At 45.3% G+C, this 23,944-nt stretch overlaps 1 pseudogene; it reads left to right on the top strand.

The window, feature by feature from the left end:
• Positions 1 to 18,333: 18,333 nt before the first annotated feature.
• LOC123486824 lies at positions 18,334 to 23,613 on the top strand (annotated as a pseudogene).
• The last annotated feature ends 331 nt before the right edge of the window (positions 23,614 to 23,944 follow it).

The following is a 23,944-nucleotide window of genomic DNA, read 5'->3' as shown; positions in this document are numbered from 1 at the left end:
GGTCTTTCGTGTGTTTTGGTGTTTGGTTGTGTTATGGTTGTGGTCTTACCATGTGTTTGGCTATGGTTGTGTTATGGTTGTGGTCTTACCATGTGTTTGGCTATGGTTGTTATTATGGTTGTGGTCTTACCGTGTGTGTTTGGCTATGGTTGTGTTATGGTTGTATACTGCTTGTGGTCTTACCGTGTGTTTGGGTATAGACTCGGCCATCAGGCAGGCCGAGTATCTCCTCCTCGGCCATCTGGTCTACGATGTGGGCAGGTCAAACGCCACCCTGATAGACACTTCTTCCATCATCCTGACACACACACACACACACACACAGCTGGAGGATGCGGTCTCTACTCTCAGGTAAGTGAACCCCGTAGAGAGAGAAGCTCCAATTAATTAGTTGGTCAGGAATTCCAACAGGTGTTCCAGTCAGACAGGTAAACTCCTTCACACGGTAACTCCAGTAGCAGAGAGAAGCGCTTGTTGATACACAGCTGAGCTCCTCTAACAGGTACTGAGCTCCCTCCTAACAGGTACTGAGCTCCCTCTAACAGGTACTGAGCTCCCTCAACAGGTACTGAGCTCCCTCTAACAGGTGCTGAGCTCCCTCCTTAACAGGTACCCCGAGCTCCCTCTAACGGTGTACCCCGAGCTCCCTCTAACAGGTGCTGAGCTCCCTCCTAACAGGTAATGAGCTCCCTCTAACAGGTGAGCTCCCTCCTAACAGAGTACTCGAGCTCCCTCCTAACAGTACGAGCTCCCTCTAACAGGTGCTGAGCTCCTCCTAACCAGGTACCTAAGCTCCCTCTAACGGTACTGAGCTCCCTCTCCCTAACAGGTGCTGGAGAGCTCCCTCTAACAGGTGCTGAGCTCCTCTAACAGGTGAATTCCAACAGATGAGAGGGAGGTAGTAACTCCCAGTCAGTCAGATATACACAGGTCAACACCGGAGACAGCTTAACTCCAGCAGGTATGAGACGGTACCTTTGAAAAACCTGGTGAGCTTCGGCTTAACAGGTGAAAGCTTGTGTAAACCACCTCAGGTAAGAAACAGGGAAAGTCTGCTAAGCTAAAACCCAGGTAGTCCAAAGCTAAAGTCCAAGGTCATAGTCCAACATGTATGAAACACACATAGACACAAACACACTCCAGCTAGCAGGCAGGTACAGCAGTGGACTACACACACACAGAAACACACATATGAAGAGTGACAGGTTTGACAGGGTTTATATATGAGGTGTGTGTGACAGAAGGCACACCTACTTCTGTCCTCCCCGCTCTCATTCTCTCACCCTCCTCTCAGTCCCTCCTCTATTGGCTCCCCTTAAAAGAGATTCACACTTCTCCAACCTGAAACCCCCCCCCAGTCAAACTTTTACAGCATATTCACGATGCCCTGGTGGTTGTCAACTGAGAGGATTCATGCTGTTCTATGCCTGGTATTTAGGATATTTACCCTGGAGTGTTTAGTGTTTTTGTGTTTTTCGTGTTGTGTGTGTATGTGTGTGTGTGTGTGTGTGTGTGTGTGTGTGTGTGTGTGTGTGTGTGTGTGTGTGTGTGTGTGTGTGTGTGTGTGTGTGTGTGTGTGTGTGTGTGTGTGTGTGTGTGTGTGTGTGGTGTGCCTCTCACTCACAGTGCTATTGTCTCCAGGGCCAGGGGCTGAAAGGGTTTGTCGGGAGTCTAAACTGTGGGTCCCTGCCAGAGGCACAGTAATACTTACAATATATTTCAACACAACACCAGAAGATGCAAACCAAAAGCTCTCTATCTCTCTTCTCTCTCTCTTCTCTCTCTCTTTTCTCTCTCTCTCTTCTCTCTCTCTCTCTTCTCTCTCTCTCTCTCTCTCTCTCTCTCTCTCTCTCTCTCTCTCTCTCTCTCTCTCTCTCTCTCTCTCTCTCTCTCTCTCTCTCAATTTCAATTTCAATTTAAGGGCTTTATTGGCATGGGGAAACGTATGTTATCATTGCCAAAGCTAAGTGAAAGTAGATAGTAAACAAAAGTGAAATAAACAATAAATATTAACAGTAAACATTACCTCAGAAGTTTCAAAAGAACAAAGACATTTCAAATGTCATATTATGTATATACAGTGTTGTAACAATGTGCAAATAGTTAAAAGTACAAATGGAAAAAAATAAACTTATAAATATGGGTTGTATTTACAATGGTGTTTGTTCTTCACTGGTTGCCCTTTTCTTGTGGCAACAGGTCACCACATTTTGCAGCTTTGTGATGGCACACTGTGGTTTTTCACCCAGTAGATAAGGGAGTTTATCAAAATGGGGTTTGTTTTCGAATTCTTTGTGGATCGCGTACATCTGGAGGGAAATTGTGGCCAATGCTCTAATATGTGGTCATAGCATTGTGGGGAGGTTAGGAAGTGCAGTTCAGTTTCCACCTCATTTTGTGGGCGTAGTGTGCACATAGCCTGTCTCTCTGAGAGCCGTGGTCTGCCTACGGCGGCACACTTTCTGTAGCAAGGCTATGCTCACTGAGTCTGTACATAGTCAACAAGTCAGTCACAGTGGTCAGGATTCTGCCCTGTGCTCTCTGTTTAGGGCCAAATAGCATTTTAGTTTGCTCTGTTTTTTTGTTTGTTCTTTCCAATGTGTCAAGTAATTCTCTTTATGTTTTTTCTCATGATTTGGTTCGGGTCTAATTGTGTTGTTTGTTGTTGTTGTTGTTGTTGTCCTGGGGCTGTGTGGGGTCTGTTTGTGTTTGTGAACAGAGGCCCAGGACAATACTTAGGGACTCCTTCTCCAAGTTCTCATCTCTCTGTAGGTGATGGCTTTGTTATGGAAGGTTTTGAGGCAAGCTTCCTTTTAAGTGGTTATAGAATTTAACGGCTCTTTTCTGGATTTTGATAATTAGCGGGTGTTGGCCTAATTCTGCTCTGCATGCATTATTTGGTGTTTTACGTTGTACACAGAGGATGTTTGCAGAATTCTCTCTCTTTTCTATCTCACTCTCTCTCTCTCCTTTTTGTCAGTGTGCAGGGTTGAACTAGTCCAACAGGTAGTGAACTAGTCCAACAGGTGGTGAACTAGTCCAACAGGTAGTGAACTAGTCCAACAGGCAAGTGAACTAGTCCAACATGGTGTGAAAAGTCCAACAGGTGCATAACACAACAACACAGAGGATGCAGCCTGAATGTTACAACTTCTAAGCAACCCTAGCCCTTCTGCCTCTTTCTAATCACATTCTCTCTCCTCCTCTCCTCAATTCTCTCCCTTTCCCCTCAATATTCCATTGTCTCATTCTCTCTTCCAGCTCTACACACCCTGTCTTACTGCCGATATCTCAACCACAGTAAACGACTTGTAGTCCTAACAGAGCGTTGTATAGATTGATCAACATCTCTAAACTACAACACAGGGACCTGGCTCTCCAGACCATAACCAGGAGCCTCCTAATTAGCACAGAAGGGCAAAAACAAAGACAAACATATGAAATTGTCTTTACTTATTTTTGACCATTTATGATCCTTTGTTACTACCTATTTGTTCTACTATTACCGTTTTAAAACTGCCTAGTCTGACTCCAGGTTGCAGTGCTGTCTTTGTTATTCCATCTGCCAACAACAGAGGGAGACAGGTGATCATGAACAAGTCTTGTTCACACAACTCATGGACACTACACCATACAACTACTTTTAAAGAAAACCCCTACAGGATATCCAGGTTTTGTCAACGATCACTTACTGGCATCTAGATTAGCATTGTGTTGTTGTTTATTTCTGTGAGTAGGAAGTAGGAAGATCCGCTATGCGTCCTGGAAGACCCGCTATGTATTAGTGTATTACACTGCTGTTACTCGCTGTTTATTATCTATGCATGGTCACTTTTACAAATTACCTCATTAACCTGTACCCCCACATTGACTCAGTGCAGGTACCCTTCTGTATATTAGCCTCGTTATTGTTATGTACAGTTATTGATTTACTTTTAGATGTTTTTTTTTTTTACTTTAGTTTATTTGTAAATATTTTCTTAACTTCCTATTCTTGGAACTGCATTGTTGGTTAAGGGCTCGTAAGGAAACATTTCACGTGTAAGGTCTACACCCTGTTGTATTCGGCGCTATGTGACCATATAGAATTTGATTTGATTTGATTTATTTCTGAGTCTGCTTTTAATTTGTGGTGCTCAGTTGGTAGAGTACAAAGTGCTTTCAACGGCAGAGTAGTTGGTTCGATTCCGGGGATTAATAAATGTATACACACACACTATTTGTAAGTCGCTTTGGATAAAAGTGTCTGCTCAATGGCGTATATTTAAGCAATAGGCAAACAGAGGTGTGGTATATGGCCATTATACCACGGCTAGCACAACACACCGACTGCGTCATTGCACAAAAATAGTCAGCATCATCTAGATATGTGTGCAACAAAAGTTCAGCATTCACCTTCTGCTACCATTTCTGTCAACCCGTTTACGTCAGATACAGTTTAACCCATCCGTTCGAGCAAATCCAACCGTTGCGCAACCACACAGAACGCACTGCAACTGCCTCTGCAAACTGTAATGCTGCATGGCAAATGCAGCCGTTCCATTGGAAATTAATGTACTTCTGGTGTACCAAATGCAATGACGTTTGCCGTTGTGATCAAAAGCGTAAGAACTGTTCTTTGCATTGACGCAACAGCCGGAGTGCCTGGAGACATTTTATCCTTACTGTGGTATATTGGCCATATACCACAAACCCCGAGGTGCCTTATTGTTATTATAATCTGGTTACAAAAACAATTAGAGCAGTAAAAAATATAATGTTTTTGTCATACCTGTAGTGGTATACGGTCTGATATACCATGGCTATCAGCCAATCAGCATTCAGGGCTCAAACCACCCAGTTTATAATGGTGTTGGGGTGAAGAGGAGACAGACGCAGTTCAGGCTGATATAAATATTTATTTATCTTCCAAAAAGGAACATTGTGTGTTAAACGTTGGAATTTTTCTTCAGAGAGTTCATTTTAAAGGTAGACTCCAGCTACATGGCGTCATCCCAATACACAACTCCTGTTTAGAGACATCATCAACAGCAAAAATGCTAATCTGTCACTGGCTCTTCCCAATATGGGCATGTTCTCAACGAACAGTGCAAATTGTCTGTAAGCAGGAAGTTGCCCTGCTGTGTATGATGATGTCGTCTTTTCAGAGTCCACTTTTAGTAAAATATACACAGTACCAGTCAGAAGTTGGACACACCTACTCATTCAAGGGTTTTTTTCTTTATTTTTTATGCTATTTTCTACATTGTAGAATAATGGTGAAGACATCAAAACTATGTGAAATAACACTTATGGAATCATGTAGAAACCAAAAAAGTGTTAAACAAATCCAAATATATTTTATATTTGAGATTCTTCAAAGTAGCCACCCTTTGTCTTGATGACAGCTTTGCACACTCTTGACATTCTCTCAACCAGCTTCACCTGGAATGCTTTTCCAACAGTCTTGAAGGAGTTCCCACATATGCTGAGCACTTGTTGGCTGCTTTTCCTTCACTCTGCGGTCCAACTCATCCCAAACCATCTCAATTGCTTGAGATCAGGGGATTGTGGAGAGGCCAGGTCATCTGGATGCAGCACTCCATCACTCTCCTTGGTCCAACATTATCCCTTACAATATGCCTTGAGGTGTGTTGGGTCATTGTTCTGTTGAAAAACAAATGATTGTCCCACTAAGCCCAAACCAGATGGGATGGTTGTATCACTGCAGAATGCTGTGGTAGCCATGCTGGTTAAGTGTGTGCCTTGAATTCTAAATAAAATCACAGACAATGTGTCACCAGCAAAAGCACCCCCCACACCATCACACCTCCTTCTCCGCCTTCGGTGGGAACTACACATGCGGAGATCATCCAGTCACTTACACTGCGTCTCGCAAAGACACAGTGGTCGGAACCCAAAATCTCCCAATTTGGACTCCAGACCAAAGGGTCAGATTTCCACCGGTCCTTTATGTCCATTGCTCGTGTTTCTTGGCCCAAGCAAGTCTCTTCTTCTTATTGGTGTCCTTTAGTAGTGGTTTCTTTGCTAAGCAATTCGACCATGAAGGCCTGATTCACGCAGTCTCCTCTAGTCCAGATGATGTTGAGATGTGTCTGTTACTTGAACTCTGTGAAGCTTACTTATTTTGGCTGCAATTTCTGAGGCTGGTAACTCTAATGAACTTATCCTCTGCAGCAGAGGTAACTCTGGGTCTTCCTTTCCTGTGGCGGTCCTCATGTGAGACATGTGTCTCATCATAGTGCTTGATGGTTTTTACGACAGCACTTGAAGAAATGTTCAAAGTTCTTGAGTGACCATGTCTTAAAAGTAATAATGGGCTGTCGTTTCTCTTTGCTTTATTTGAGCTGTTCTTGCCATAATATGGACTTGGTCTTTTACCAAATAGGACTATCTTCTGTATACCCCCACCTTCACTCGGTCACAACACAACTGATTGGCTCAAACGCATTAAGAAGGAAAGAAATTCCACAAAACAATCTTTTAACAAGGCACACCTGTTAATTGGAAATGCATTCCCAGGTGACACTACCTCATGAAGCTGTTTGAAGAGAATGCCAAGTGTGCAAAGCTGTCATCAAGGCAAAGGTTTGGCTATTTTGAAGAATCTCAAATAGAAAATATATTTTGATTTGTTTAACACTTTTTTTGGTAACTACTGATTCCATATGTGTTATTTCATAGTTTTGATGTCTTCACTATTATTTTGCCAATGTAAAAATAAAGAAAAACCATGAATGAGTAGGTTGTCCAAACTTCCGACTGGGACTGTATATTATAGAATTAGTGAATTTAATATAAAGTATCTTCATTGCCAGACTACAGGCAGCAGTGTCTTTGTGTGAATATCTGACTACATAGCAGTGAACACAAACTTTGAGTGGTCTTTTACAGTAAACTCCACACATGAACAGATAGATGTCCATTTCCCCCATAAACTCTCTAACAAAGAATCACAAAAGGATCGAGAAGTGAGGAAGACTAAGATGTGAAGACTACGGCTTGACCCAATGGTACCCTATTCCTAGATAGTGCACTCCATTTTGACCAGACCCATTATGGGCCCTGGTCAAACAGGAGTGCACTATAGGGAATACAGTGCCATTGGGATCCTTCTCAGAGAAAAGGGAAAGTGCATTGTGGAAAACAGTAAAACATCTCTTTTATCAATACTAGTCTATATATTATCAACAGTGTCATAATTAACAACTTTTAGTAAGTGTAACAGTAACTCTGTTTTTTTGTTTTAAGGACTGAAAGGTAAGCGACTAAGTGAAACATGATTGAATTGGACAAACAGATGCCCTCGATTGTGTAAAAATGTTAGTGTGTTTTTGTATTGTTGTAGCCAGGATGATACATAATGCATCCCCTTACAAAAAAAAAACATGAAAAAATCCAAATGTGGAAACTTCAAATTTGATACATGTTTTTTTCCTAAGGGTCAAAGGGGCAAAACAAGGGAAATACTGCTCCTTTTTAAACTCATACTGCTCCTTTTTAAAAATACATGATTTGCGCTTTAGTCGTTGAATGTACTTGTATTGACACTTTCCAGACGTAAACCAAACCTACAATGAAAACACATATAGCCCTCATGTCAGTCACCTCTTTCACATTATCAGGTTTCAGGCAGAGGAGAGAGATGGAGAACAATATGGAAAAAGGAGGGAGAGAAAGACATTGAGAAAGAGAAAGAGAGAAACAACAGTGTTGCTGTTCCAGTCTACCTTCTCACATCATCTGTATTAATCTCCCATAGTTAAAACCACAACATCTCCCTCCACTGTAGGGTTACCAGATGGCCTACAGACTTCCACACCGCTGCACCAGACAAGGGACAAAACGCGACCGTGGTTCTGTCCCGATCCGGAGGCTCTGTCTGTGGGTTCAGTGTGTGGCTCTCTCCCCTGGATGCGTGGGTACTCTTTCCCTGGAGAAGGAGTGTGTTTGTATGGAGTGTGTGTGTGACGTCCCAGTGTGTGTGTAAGCCAAACCGTGTGCTGTAGGGCGTCTGTTAGTGCAGGGTGTGTTAGGGGTAGGGTGTCAACAGGGCTATAGTAGCTCAAAGGGGATTGGCCGGGCTGGTCAACAAAAGAAGGGGGCCTGGGCGGCGGTGGTCTGACAGGGGCAGTGATTGACACACTCGGGTTTGTCATAGTGATACGTATGGAATCCCAGCCGCTCTGTTCCGTTGTGCAGCTCGTCACTAAGTCCCGAAGGCTAGCCGTGAAGGGGGAGCAGGTGGGGCAGTAGCTGGGGGAGGGCCTGGAACACACACACAATCACCATAGAAATAGAATGATTGAACAATGAGTCATTCCAATTCGATGTGGGGCATCAACTTACTACTGTGGCTCAAGGTTTAGGTCTAGGGTTTTTGTGTTAGTGCTGTACTCTAACCTCCAGGGGCTCCAGGCAGAGAGGGGTGACAGCCAGGGTGTCCATCCTGCAGGGGTGCTGCACGCATTGCAGGCAAAGTGAGCCTAACCTCCAATTGAGTCTCCCCTCCTCCCATCTCCTCCAGCCACGGAGGCCAAGTCCACTTCCGACTCATTTTCTCTTACAGCAGTAGTACTGGAATTAGTGAAGGGGGTGAGGTTTTGTTCCGATCATTTATTGTTCATGAAAGAAATGTGCAGATAAAACACGCGCACACTGGAAACACATGCACACACACCACACACAGTCACATGGACAGACACACACACACACACACAGTTACCTGGAGCCTGCAGTAGCACAGCACTGCTACATGCCACAGAGCAGGATGACTGTGGCGTAGAAGTCCTCCGCTTATTACTACTGTTCCTGCTGACATTCAACAGTTTATAACTCTCCATCAAACCCTGGAGAAAGAGAGAGGGGAGATAGAGAGAGAGAGAGAGAGAGAGAGAGAGAGAGAGAGAGAGAGAGAGAGAGAGAGAGAGAGAGAGAGAGAGAGAGAGAGAGAGAGAGAGAGAGAGAGAGGAGAGAGGACAAAGAGAGAGAGAGAGAGAGAAAGAGAGAGAGAGAGAGAGAGAGAGAGAGAGAGACGGGGGGGGGGGGGGGGGGGGGGGGGGGGGGGGGTGGGGGGAATGCAGAAGTAGTTATACTGTATGTTCTTAGCTGCTAAACCCTGACAGCGCATTAAAGGGAGTGTAATACTTACGTTCCAGCAATGGGTTCTATATACCTGCAAGACAAAAGACAATCAAAGGACCTAAATTAGTTTGGTTGGGAAAGAACAATGATCTAAATGAACTCAGGCCAGGCCCCATATCTACCATGTGCCTAAGGGTAGGAGTGCTGATCTAGGATCTGTCCATACAATCTTATCATGAACTAAAAGGCTAAACTGACCTGATCACAAAGCACTCCTCCGAGACTCTTTTTGTGGATACAGGCCCAGAACTCACATCAGGAGACAGGTAGGGTGGAGAGGGGGAGGGGCCAGAGAAGGGGGGGTCCTGTGAGGTCTTGGGTGTGGCAGCCTCAAACCTCTTCTGGTTGGATCTCCTGCAGGAAGAAGAGTTAGAAGATAAAACATGGATCTCTTCATCAATTCCATCTACAGTCAGTCCTCCTATCACAGGTGAGAGAGAAAGAGAGAGAGAGAGATTGCACATAATATGACATTTGAAAATGTCTTTATTATTTTGGAACTTTTTTGAGTGTAATGTTTACTGTACATTTTTGATTGTTTATTTTACTTCTTTGTTTATTATCTATTTCCTTGCTTTGCAATGTAACGACATATGTTTCCCATACCAATAAAGCCCTTAAATTGAAATTGAAATTGAATTGAGCGAGAGAGAGAGAAAGAGAGAGAGAGACAGAGAGAGAGAGAGAGAGAGAGAGAGAGAGAGAGAGAGAGAGAGAGAGAGAGAGAGAGAGAGAGAGAGAGAGAGAGAGGAGCGAGAGAGAGAAAGAGAGAGAGAAAGAGAGAGAGAGAGAGAGAGAGAGAGATAGAAGGGGCATTCTACAAATCAGCGTGCGTCGCGTGCAGAGATCTGTGTCCATCAGACAGCTCCTCCTCTATGTCACCACTGCTCTAAATTATATCTCTTTCAGCACGGGGCAGTTTAATGCCCTTAAAAGCAATGTGAAGTCTCCATTTCTATTCTCTCTCTCTTCCCATCTCTCTCTCCTTCTCCCAATTGCCTTCCTTCTCTCTCTACCTCTCTACCTCCTTCTCCTCTATGGACCATGTCCAAGCAGTTCATCACACAACAGGGGCTCATTACAATGGAGAGAGATAGGGAGGAAAAGGAAGAGCGAGAGTTAAGCCTGGAATAAAATATAGGGTTTAAGATTCACCCCCTCTACCCTTTCTGACCATCACAGCACACACTGTGTCAGAAAGTGCTGTGGGATTTGACTGTGAAGATTACACACACACACACACACACACACACACTCCTGTACTGTATGACCTAAAAGGAACCTGTGGTCCCAGGAGGGATCTGCCAAAAACTCCATTAACTATTAACCAGGAGGAAAAAGAGAGACCATGGAGGAGAGGAGAAAAATGGGATCACTATAGGAGAGGAGAGGAGAGGAGAAGAGAGGAGAGGAGAGAAGAGAGGTGATGAGAGGAGAAGAGAAGAGAGGAGAAGAGATGAGAAGAGAAGAGAAGAGAAGAGAAGAGAAGAGAAGAGAAGAGAAGAGAAGAGAAGAGAAGAGAAGAGAAGAGAAGAGAAGAGAAGAGAAGAGAAGAGAAGAGAAGAGAAGAGAAGAGAAGAGAAGAGAAGCAGAAGAGAAGAGAAGAGAAGAGAAGAGAAGAGAAGAGAAGAGAGGAGGAGGAGAAGAGAAGAGAGGAGAAGAGGGAGAAGAGAGCTTGCAATATCATTGTAGATCCTCGCTATATCTTCTCTTGAAATATAATGAATATTAATATTTCGTTGCGAGTGTGTGTGTGTGTGTGTGTGTGTGTGTGTGTGTGTGTGTGTGTGTGTGCAAAAAGGTTTCTAACTTTTCACAGGAATAAATCTCGGTGAGCCTGCAATTTTAAAGCCCTAAGCGTTCAATTATTCAAAAATCCCATTCCCTGCAACAATATTTTTCCATCAGGGGACAATTTAGCCCAGGTAGTCAAGGCGAGACTCTCCCTCTCTCCTCTCCTCTCCCTCTCTTCTCCCCCTCTTCTGAAAGCACTCTTCTCTCCGTGTAAGTAGAATACACACTCGTTCCTAATCTCTCTCTCTCTCTCTCTCTCTCTCTCTCTCTCTGTGTGTGTGTGTGTGTGTGTGTGTGTGTGTGTGTGTGTGTGTGTGTCTAGGACAGCCGCACCACCTGCAGAAATGAACAATGGCAGAAGAGGAGGAGAGAAGAGAGAAAGTTCTCACAGGGAATTCACTCATACCAGGTCTTGTATGGCTGCCAATAGACTCTAACTATATGTCCCAGTGTTTGGAGTTGACTTTTTATTGCGTTAAAGGTGCTATATGCAACAATTTAGTGATATGAACACGCACACACAAATATCTCACCTGTGGTAAAAATCAGCATAGGGGGATGGCATCCTGTAGGTCAGGAGTGGATGACACTGCACAGCCCCCTGGGAAGAGGAACATGACATCTTCAGCAAAACACAGGTCAATGTAAACATTGTCAGAACGGTTGAGACATGAGAGCACAAACATACTGGACCACTACTTGTCTTCAACAGTCTTGAAACATTGCCTTTGAATTAATGATGCATTCAAAACAGTGTTTCTGTTCGTTTTCCCCTTCCTATAACATTAATTGTACCCCACACACAATGCCATTATGTACTGATGTAGAATAGTTTCCTGGTATAGACCTACACTACCTTTTATAAACTGATAGCACTTCTGTGTCACTCATCTAAGGGCAAAACTGAGACAGTTGGGTCAGTGATGCCAGGGTTATTCATGAACATAATATCAGCTACAGTGAAATAATAGGTAAGGTGTTACGAATAATAACAACTAATAACCAGTTAGTAATAATTAATGTAATCACACACATACACACACACCGTGGGGACACCCCAGGACCAATTATTGTATTATTATTATTTTTACGTACCTGTCAGATAAGCCCGTATCCTGGTATTTCCCAAACCTGTGGTTGGGTTATTCCCTGCGACACTGTCGGTGTGATGGTGAGATGGTCAATAGTGCACTATCTAGCCTACTGTATTACACCGTACGATAGCACAAATCGTTTCCCCACATTCGCTCCAGCAGCTTGTAGTCAATTCGCGCTATAACCGAACTCTCATGTTATCCTTATTTTCCGTTATCCCTTGTTTCCACACTCTCACCTGTACTGAGACGCCGAAGGCGTGAGAGAAATAACCCACCTGATAGCTCATGGCATCTCCCCCAGATGGTGTCTGCAGGGACACGAGACATTGGATCCGGGCAGAGATTGTCGCGTGTGGTCGGGGAGGCTTTATCCATCCACCGCTAGGGGTTGGGAGAATGGCTACTGTTACGGGTAGTGCTACTCCCTTTGGGGAAAACGCAACAGACTGCGATATGCTACTGTATGGATGTCTAACGGCGCTCTGGGTGAATTCTGCTGATCTAAATCAAATCAAATCAAATGTTATTTGTCACATACACGTGTTTAGCAGATGTTATTGTGGGTGAATCGAAATGCGCTTCTGCTTCTAGCTCCGACAGTGCAGTAATAATTCTAACAAGTAATATCTAACACTGTTCCCAACATATACCCAATACACCGATCTAAGTAAGGAATGAATTAAGAATGTATCTAGAATCAGATTACCTAACCCTCTCATTCTAACTTGCAAACCTCTCATTCCATAACTTCAAACTGGCCTATGATCAGCTTCCAGGAACAACCATGTCTATCCTATACCCGAGGATGGTGTAGGGTTAAAGGCCGCTATGAAAGCGTTAAATGGCATAAACTGGGCTTACGTCACTGACCTTGCACTTAAGGCAGAACCCGGCAGGGCTCAATTGTATTGCCAAGAAAAGTAAATATTAAGAAAACTTCTGCTGGCCTACCATCACTGGGCACCCACGACCCAAACATGATAGGTTAGTAAGGTATTTTATTACAGTGTCAGAAAGACAGTCAACGATAACTTTCAATTCGAAATGTCTAACTGCGTGCACTAGTTATCTAGTCCCAGGCCTATTTACCAGAAATGTGTGGGCTCATATCCTCAGAACGTTCGGGTAGAAAACAAATCCTAAGTGCTCGCCTGGGCTGGGCAGTGACCAACAGTAGTATGCCTACGTGTGCTTTTATTGTACGTGATTTTAGGCATTCAGTGTAACGGGTAAATTAGCAGCTTCACATTGTATTTGTTTTTAGCTTTATTAGGCAGCAGAGGACAAAAAAGCGAACACGTGCTAGCACCAGCAGAGAGATGATTTTTATGGTGGTTCAAAGTACAACAGTAGGCCTAACCTTAGTATGTAGCACCAACTCAAAATTTGTTTTCTCATCTATTAAGTCTCGGATGTCTTGGTGCTAATTAAATTAACTAGGCATGCTGCCATATGTGTGTCTGTGGGCACGTCTGTATTAATGCTAACCAGTGGCGGCTCCTGAAAAAATTACTCAGGGGGCAATTTTTCTGATGATTTGAGTACCTACACACATTTTAAAAAATATGTCCAGCAACAACTAAAATTAATAATCAAGCATTTTTGCCTATCTCAAGTGTTGGCTTACCAGGGTTGGTGGACCCTCAGTTTCATCTTTGCCTCGCAAAGCTAACTCAAACCTCCAGATAAACTTCCACACTGGATTAGCCGGCTGAGGATGTGGCGGTTCTTGCTAATATCTAGTAAAAAATATATTTGTTATATTGAATATGGAATATATATGTTGAGTAAAATGTTGTGCTAAGATCTATTTAGGTCAGATGGTTAAGTTCTGTTCCTATCCAATAACAATGACAAAGTCCTATCTTGTCGGCCTTGTCGGCAGGTGGCCAAGGACAACACCCACGCCTATAGCCTCTCAGTGTCTTCCAACTCACGAGTTCTTGCTCTGAGGACACACACACACACAAACACACACACACACACATCATCACTGTACCACACACACACACACACACACACACACACATCATCCCTGTTAAACACACACACACCACACACCAAAATCCCCTCTCTCTAGGCTGACCTTTGAACAGAGAGCCCGACTCCCAGAGCCAATGCAACAGTGACAGTAGCCTGGAGACCTCGCCCAACTCATCAGGACCAATCAGAAGATCAGAACTACTAGATTCAACCTACTTCATTTATTTGCATAAAATCTCTTCACACAATGTTTGGGGCTCATCTTCAGATAATAATAATAATAATAATAATATCCATTACTTTTATCCAAAGCGACTTACAGTCATGCGTGCATACATTTTTGTGTATGGGTGGTCCCGAGGAAATTCGAACCCACTACCTTGGCGTTACAAGCACCATGCCTCTACCAGTGACTACAGAAAGTGGATACTCATGGAGTGCGCATCGCTCATTTAAATGTCAACACAATTGAACACCCGTCATTTTTGGGCACATGTTATTACAGTAAACTATTTAGATCCACTTGCTAACTAAATAAAACATTTTAGCTGGCTAGCTAATCATCTTAGCTAAATGTGGGGCAAACAATTCGTTATTTACCGTTAATTTGAGGGATTGGGGTGAAAGAAATCGGTTACATGTATCTTTACGATATATGTATTACAATATCCAATATTTTAGCGCTAGTTGTCTTACCTGCACCAAAAACACCATTATTGTTCTTCATAGCTTGTTCTCAATCTTTTTCACGTCTGGGAGCCAATTTGTTTTCAAACACTTTTATTTCCATGACTGATCAACCTCGTTCTCATGGCTTTCTGATCCCTCTGCAACGACATATGTCCAATAATCCAGTATCGAATCGTAATCTATAGAGTCATGACTACTCAATGCTGAGTGCATATATCTTGCTCGTGAGTTCCTCAATTCCCTCCCATTCATTTGCCACAACAAATCTTTCGCTCATGTCTTCTCCAAAACGGCAATGTGTCTCCAGCAATGTTTACTTTTTTGACGTTCTATGGCATCTCCACTTTCCAAGCATATATGACCACATGTAATATTTTGGTAAGTGATGCAAATAGTAACTATGTAGGGCCAGGATGTAAAATATATTAGCTGCAGCAATTTCTCTTATCTATATGGTAAGTAATGGGGCTTATTTATAGCTCCTGGTTTATACGGGTCCGTGACGATTCCCAGATATCTTTACTCTGAATAAGCCTGCCTTTATTATACCATATCCCCTGTCCAAATCTCTACTTGGTCTCAGTTCTCCATACTTGTGATTTCCCTCCTCATCGTTGTGCCACCTATTACCCTCATAGTTGATGAGTGGCAATGTCTTTTTCGTTCTACCAATTTTTGGAAAATCCTCGGGTGTAGACTTTTCCCCTTTTAAAAACCTGTTGGATTATTAGAAATTTGGTCTGGGAGGTCCTAATTGTTTCGTTGCCAATTTATCTTCTTTTTCCTGACAAAACTTCTTTCAAACAATCCTCTTTTCTCTTACGTTCATGTTCTAACGTTTGCGTAAGTGCAACCCACAACACCCATTAATTTATTGAATCTGAATTTGAAAAAATTCGATTTTACATGGGAGTCTTACAACTTCTGGGCGATTTTCAGCTGACTGATCCCCAAAAAGGAGCCATTTAAGCACACTTTAGCCTGATTCGAGCATTTGGGTAGCAGTGTGGCACTGTGGCGGATCAGGCGTGTAGTTTACACACTGATACTACTTTTGATATATTATTAAAAAAAATCCCTTCCTTTTCCCCATTTGGCTGCTCCTCCTTATCGCCCTATTAACAGGCCGCCCCCTGGTGCTAACTCTTGGATGACTGTAAACATGAAGGTTATTTCTCCCAGTGAATGGGCCAGTTTGGCTAAATGGGAGAAAAGCTCTACAGAAACATGAAAGGAACCACTTGGCCATGCTGGCTATAGTACTATATATCTTGCCATGACTATTGTGATGAAGAATGATGCTTTCTGTTGTTCCTCAGGGGCCTGTTTCAACATTAGCCTCAATAGAAATGTGTTGTGTAGAACAATATAATTGTCTATAATAATCGGATCTGACCGCTCTTTGGGTTATATTTCTATGTGCAAAGTTCCATTGTTCCACCTCTCTGAATACACCCCAGGTCTGCAGCCGCTGATCCCTGTGTTTTCTGAGGCGTTGCGGGAGGGGAAGGAGAGAGCATGGAGCCACCCCCAACAGGACCTAGTGACACAGTGGAGGAAGAGGAGGAGGAAGAATGGATCCCCCTCACTCCTATAGAGACAACAGCAGGATTAAAACTCAAAGGAGAAGGGAGAAGTCCAGAACACCTTCTACAGCCTCCACTTCTCAGCCCCCTCGTCCAAAACACCTTCTACTCCTCCACTTCCTACACCCCCTCAGTCCAACCCTTCTACACCTCCACTTCTAAACCCCCCCCAGTCCAGAACACCTTCTACACCTCCACTTCTAAACCCCTCAGTCCAGAACACCTTCTACGCCTCCACTTCTAAACCCCCTCAGTCCAAACACCTTCTACAGCCTCCACTTCTAAACCCCCTCAGTCCACACCTTCTCAGCCTCCACTTCTACCCCTCTCCCCCTTCTACAGCCTCCACATTCTAAACCCCCTCAGTCCAAACACCTTCTACAGCCTCCACTTCTAAAACCCCCTCAGTCCAGAACACCTTCTACAGCCTCCACTCCTAAACCCCCTCAGTCCAAACACCTTCTACACCTCCCTTCTAAACCCCCTCAGTCCAACACCTTCCTACACAACCACTTCTAAGCCCCACTCAGTCCAAACACCTTCTACAGCCTCCACTTCTAAACCCCCTCAGTCCAGAGGGCACCTTCCTACAGCCTCCACTTCCTAAACCCCCTCAGTCCATAACCCTTCCTACAGCCTCCACATCAAAACTCCCTCAGTCCAGAACACCTAAACATCTGTGACTACGATCCTGTATCTCCCTGCTATCTCAGCCTCAGCAAAACCCTCACACAGAGACCTTACCCCTACTGTACCACTAACCTCATCCCCAACCAAAACCAACGTTCTCCCCTCAGCCACACCTAAAACCTCGACTAGCTCAGAAATACCAGAACATCTAACAAACAGGTGACCCCCAACTTAGCCACTCCCACTGCCACACAGGTGACCACAAGGTGGTCCTCTGTAGCCTCAGCTAGTAGACTTATAGGTTTCATCCCCACCCATACACCAAAATTCCATACTTAATCTTTGATAAAACATCTGCTAAATGGCATTATATATTATATTATATTATAAGGTCTACCCCTCGCGCCAGTCCACATGACCAGTGGTGACTATTTACACCTGATGTGATGTTGGACGTTACAAAATGGAAGAACCTTCAATACAATCACCTGGATGAGCTACTGAGAGGGAGAGGGGGAGTAGGGGCGGGCGGAAACAAAGAAAGGAGGAAAGAGGGGGAGAGAGGAAACAGCCTGAGGGAGAGAGAGAAAGGGGGGGCGAAGGAGGGATGAGTCAGAGTGGAAGAGAGGGGAGGGGGGAGGGAAGGGGGGATGGAGTGGAGACAGTGGGGGGGGGGGGGGCGGGGTGGGGTGTGACGTGGGGAGAGGAGGGAGAGCGAAGGAGATGAGTGGACAGTGGGGAGAGGAGGGGGCGGGAGGCGAGGGGGGGATGGAGTGGAACAGTGGGGGGGAGGAGGAGAGCGGGAGCGGGGAGATGAGTGGAGTGGGGGGGAGGGGAGCGAGGGAGATGGAGTGGAACAGTGGGGGAGAGGGGGGGCGGGGCGGAGATGAGTAACGTGGGGGGGGAGGAGGCGGGAGCGGGGGAGAGATATTTTATTAATGTTGTCTAATTCCATGAACTATCCTATTTAGTAATCCTCAACACATGATCTAGTAATACACTCCCACTCAGGTGTAGCCACACCACTGTTGTTACTCTGTAACTTTCCTCCTCTCCTCGTCCTTACAGGACCCAGGGTGTGTCTCAGAGCAGATGAAGAGCATGGCTAGGCTCAGATGTCAGAGGTGAATACCTCGAGGTGTACTCCACAGCCATCATATACTAGAGGGGGGCTGAGAGGCGAGATCACCTCTGTGAGTCTCAATCTAAATACAGTGTTCTCTATGTAAACCTTCATAACCCATTTTAGGTCTTTATGATGCATATTTTTGTGATCTTTGTTAAATTCCCCCTAATTCTTGTTTTATCTACTGTTAGCATACACATATAATCCTGTACTAATGTTATGTTATATTGTCTAGAATCTGCTTCTCATCTCTATCAGTCTGTGAGAGTGCAAGTCTTTCTTCATGTGGAGTGTGAGCTCCACGGTCCCCCTCTTCATCCCAACACCCCCTCCCCCTGGGGAGTCCCCAGCAGGGCCTACTCACCCTGATCCCCTGAGGTCAGGACCTCAGCCATCCTGGAGTGGTCTGGTCTTCAACTCCCGACACACCGTACCCCAAGGTCTTCTTTAGGAGAGCTAACGACAAAGCTGGCCATGCGAGTGATACTCCTGGGTGGTGAGGGGAGTGTGTGTGTCTGTCTGTCTGACTATCTGTCTATTAAAGCGCAACACCAAGTTCTATTGGCTGGGTGAAATAACTGCTGGATGCAATTGTCCTCAGATCTACAAAAACACAGGTACGTGCTTGAGGCCAAAACATCCTCCCCTGGATGGGTGCTGTCTTTTCTCACCATTCCCTCTCTCCATCTCTCCATCCATCCCTCTCTCCATCTCTCCATCTGTCCCTCTCTCCATCCCCTCCCTCTCTCTCCATCTCTCCATCTCCCTCTCTCCATCTCTCCATCTGTCCCTCTCTCCATCTCTCCATCCATCCCTCTCTCCATCTCTCCATCCGTCCCTCCCTATCCATCTCTCCATCTGTCCCTCTCTCCATCCATCCCTCTCTCCATCTCTCCATCCATCCCTCTCTCCATCTCTCCATCCGTCCCTCTCTCCATCTCTGGTCTCTTACTCAGCTGGTAAGCACTTCTTATACCTCAAGGTGTGGGTTCATCCCGGGACCACCCATAAAAAAATTATGCACGCATACTGTAAGTCCTTTGGATAAAAGCGTCTGCTAAATGGCATATTATTTTATTATTATTATCTCTCCATCCATCCCTCTCTCCATCTCTCCATCCGTCCCTCTCTCCATCTCTCCATCTGTCCCTCTCTCCATCTCTCCATCAATCACTCTCTCCATCCATCCCTCTCTCCATCTCTCCATCCGTCCCTCTCTCCATCTCTCCATCCATCCCTCTCTCCATCTCTACATCTGTCCCTCTCTCCATCTCTCCATCAATCACTCTCTCCATCCATCCCTCTCTCCATATGTCCCTCTCTCCATCTCTCCATCCATCCCTCTCTCCATCCATCCCTCTCTCCATCTTCCATCTTCCCTCTCTCCATCTCTCCATCCATCCCTTTCTCCATCTCTCCCATCCATCCCTCTCTCCATCTCTCCATCCATCCCTCTCTCTCCATCTCCATCCATCCCTCTCTCCATTTCTCCATCCATCCCTCTCTCCATCTCTCCATCTCTCTCCATCCCTCCCTCTCTCCATCTCATCCCTCTCTCCATCCATCCCTCTCTCCATCTCTCCATCCATCCCTCTCTCCATCTCTCTCCTCCACCCCCTCTCTCCATCTCTCCCTCTCTCCATCCATCCCTCTCTCCATCTCTCCTCTTCCCTCTCTCCATCTCTCCATCTCTCCATCTGTCCCTCTCTCCATCTGTCTCTCTCTCCATCTCTCCACTCTTTCCCTCTCTCCATCTCTCCATCCATCCCTCTCTCCATTTCTCCATCTTCCCTCTCTCCTCCTCCTCTCCCTCTCTCCATCTCTCCATCTGTCCCTCTCTCCATCTCTCCATCTTTCCCTCTCTCCATCTCTCCATCCATCCCTCTCTCCATCTGTCCCTCTCTCCATCTCTCCATCTTTCCCTCTCTCCATCTCTCCATCCATCCCTCTCTCCATCTCTCCATCTGTCCCTCTCTCCATCTCTCCATCTGTCCCTCTCTCCATCTCTCCATCCATCTCTCCCTCTCTCCATCTCTCCATCCATCCCTCTCGCCATCTCTCCATCCATCCCTCTCTCCATCTCTCCATCCATCCCTCTCTCCATCTCTCCATCCATCCCTCTCTCCATCTCTCCATCCATCCCTCTCTCCATCTGTCCCTCTCTCCATCTCTCCATCTGTCCCTCTCTCCATCTCTCCCTCTCTCCATCTTCCCTCTCTCCATCTCTCCATCCATCCCTCTCTCCATCTCTCCATCCATCCCTCTCTCCATCACTCCATCCATCCCTCTCTCCATCACTCCATCCATCCCTCTCTCCATCTCTCCATCTGTCCCTCTCTCCATCTCTCCATCAATCACTCTCCATCCATCCCTCTCTCCATATGTCCCTCTCTCCATCTCTCCATCCATCCCTCTCTCCATCCATCCCTCTCTCCATCTCTCCATCTGTCCCTCTCTCCATCTCTCCATCCATCCCTTTCTCCATATCTCCATCCATCCCTCTCTCCATCTCTCCATCCATCCCTCTCTCCATCTCCATCCATCCCTCTCTCCCATTTCTCCATCCATCCCTCTCTCCATCTCTCCATCTACTCCATCCCTTCCCTCTCTCCATCCATCCCTCTCTCCATCCATCCCTCTCTCCATCTCTCCATCCATCCCTCTCTCCATCTCTCTATCCACCCCTCTCTCCATCTCTCCATCTCTCCATCCATCCCTCTCTCCATCTCTCCATCTATCCCTCTCTCCATCTCTCCATCTGTCCCTCTCTCCATCTGTCTCTCTCTCCATCTCTCCATCTGTCCCTCTCTCCATCTCTCCATCCATCCCTCTCTCCATTTCTCCATCTGTCCCTCTCTCCATCTCTCCATCCGTCCCTCTCTCCATCTCTCCATCTGTCCCTCTCTCCATCTCTCCATCTTTCCCTCTCTCCATCTCTCCATCCATCCCTCTCTCCATCTGTCCCTCTCTCCATCTCTCCATCTTTCCCTCTCTCCATCTCTCCATCCATCCCTCTCTCCATCTCTCCATCTGTCCCTCTCTCCATCTCTCCATCTGTCCCTCTCTCCATCTCTCCATCCATCTCTCCATCCATCCCTCTCTCCATCTCTCCATCCATCCCTCTCGCCATCTCTCCATCCATCCCTCTCTCCATCTCTCCATCCATCCCTCTCTCCATCTCTCCATCCATCCCTCTCTCCATCTGTCCCTCTCTCCATCTCTCCATCTGTCCCTCTCTCCATCTCTCCCTCTCTCCATCTGTCCCTCTCTCCATCTCTCCATCCATCCCTCTCTCCATCACTCCATCCATCCCTCTCTCCATCACTCCATCCATCCCTCTCTCCATCTCTCCATCTGTCCCTCTCTCCATCTTTCCATCCATTCCTCTCTCCATCTCTACATCTGTCCCTCTCTCCATCTCTCCATCCATCCCTCTCTCCATCTCTCCCATCTTATTTTCTCCCAATCTCTACATCTTTCTATCCTTCTGTGTTTTCATCTTGTTCGATGATGTTGAGTTGGCCTAAATTGATTTAATTCTTATTGTCTCTCCCACTTAAAAAAAAATGTATGTAGTTCTGTCCTTGAGCTGTTCTTGTCTATTAATGTTCTGTATTATGTAATGTTTAATGTTTTGTGTGGACCCTAGGAAGAGTAGCTGCTGCTTTTGCAACAGCTATGGGGATCCTAATAAAATACCTTCCCTCTCTCTTACCACTCCTCCTCTCTCTGTCAGGTATGTGAACTGTGCCCGTAGTGAAGAAGAGCAGAGTCTGGTGCCTTCCAGTACTGAGGAGGGATTCTGTACCGCTGCTGTAAGCATATAGCTGTTGGAAGAGGAGATGTTGGTGTGGTACGGAGAGGAGTACCCAGAACCTGGGCATCATCTTCCACTTCCTCTGGGACAAAAAGAGCTCAGCTAGAGGTACTTTTGAGCTTTCTCTCTCTACCTCTCTGCTTATTCCCTTTCCTCAACCCTCTAGAACATTCATTGTGCAATAATCTGAAGGTGTGTTTTCCTCAGTCAGCTGAATGCACCACTTACTTCATAGAACCGTGGTTCACGTGAGTAATCTCCGATATCCGCTATAGCGCTAGAAACGGAGAGTGTGCGTTTTTCTAGCGCGTCTTGAAATAGTTTTCTCCCGACAAATGTGGCTCTAGCTTTTGAACGGTTGGCGCTATTGCAACTATGACCCCATGCCTGAAAGCTAAGACACTCAGGAACACGTATGTCTGTTTCCATCTACGACGCACACAGGCTGTGCAGGCCTTGTTTAGGAAGGCAGAGTGATGTGAATCTATCTGCACTGAAATGACTAGTGGAGGTAAATGGATTATCCACAGAAGACCATACACACGATTGCTTGATGAGCATCCCTAATGTTTTCCTGAACTTTCCAATACCTTTGTGATGCATTTCAATCACCCCAAAACATCACTTCCTTCAGACTGAAATTTGGCATTATCTGATTTGACATATTTGTGTGCTTTTATTGAGATAATGATACCCCCAAATGTACAGAAATTGTGAATCAAATAGCTTCATGGTCCATGTTAATAGTATTCTAAATAGCATGTAATTTATATGAATAAATTTGACTTTGCTGACCCCCAACTCCCATTCTCCGATGAGTTGGCTATGGCGACTTACCCAGTGAGTTTGTTTCCGAAAAGGTGTCTCCCCAGAAATTTAGTGACTACCACTGCTCTAGAACTACCTGTTCAATTTCCCCTCTCTTGCCATCTCTCTATTCAAGTGAAGTGGAATATAATGATATCATCAGTCTCTTTTTTCTTTCAGTATTTGCTTCAGTTCTCTATCAAGCTTGCTATTCTCTTTGACCTCTCTCAACACCCCTTCAGTTCTCTGTCAAGCTTTGCTATTCTCTTTGACCTCTCTGAACACCCCTTCCGTTTCTCTCCTTCCCTCCCTCCCTCTTCCTTCAGGTGTGTAGATGAGTCGTTCCAGTCTCAGATCTTTTCCTGCTCTGGTTGTCTGTTCTCCTTCACGGCTCGGGGATCTCCCTCTACAAGCACATAAAGAGATGCCACGGGAAGAGTACGTCAGGCTGCTGAGGAGTGGAGGGATTAGATCACAGAACACTAGCACCACCCAGTGGCTCTCAGCTGTGTTCAACAACTTCAGATACATCCCCCATCACACTTCCCACCCAGAAACAGAGACAGGAAGCCAAGACTTCACCACTGCTCTCAGTGTGGAAAGAGTTTCATCATCAGGGGACTTAAAGGTACACCAACATACTCACACAGGAGAGAGCCATATCACTGCACCCAGTGTGGGAAGGTTTCACACAGATATGTAATTTGAAGACACACAAGCGTACTCACACAGGAGAGAGGCCATATCACTGTTCCCAGTGTGGGAAGAGTTTCAGTCAGTCAGGACATTTAAAGATACACCAGCGTACTCACACAGGAGAGAGGCCATATCACTGTTCCCAGTGTGGGAAGTTTCAGTCGGTCAGGGCACTTAAAGGAACACCAGCGTACTCACACCTGACTCTATGAGTCAATAGCACCAACTGATTTACCAGTGGCATTCCAAACACAAAATAGTTTGTTTGGCTGAATACAAATCTAATGTAACTGTGTGTAGACCATCTTTGATTCCTAGTGTGTTGTGTGAGAGGAGGGTGACTGCAGTGAGAGACATGTTGAATATGACAGGCCAGGACACGTCCATGTTTGACCCTTACCTGAATGTTGCAGGGAGCCGGTTGCTGACTGCCAATAAGCTGTTATGAATGCTTATAACAAGTCTACATAAGCTATACATTATGCAGAGATAGGACATCCCATTAAAGCATTCTCCATTAGAGGTATACTACATACTGTATTCATAGAAAGTGTTGTAACCCTACTAAATGCAC

Source organism: Coregonus clupeaformis, unplaced genomic scaffold, assembly GCF_020615455.1.
Source record: "Coregonus clupeaformis isolate EN_2021a unplaced genomic scaffold, ASM2061545v1 scaf1325, whole genome shotgun sequence".
Classification (NCBI taxonomy): domain Eukaryota; kingdom Metazoa; phylum Chordata; class Actinopteri; order Salmoniformes; family Salmonidae; genus Coregonus; species Coregonus clupeaformis.
The sequence above is the reverse complement of the archived record's forward strand: the minus strand, read 5'-3'. Positions and strand labels throughout refer to the sequence as shown.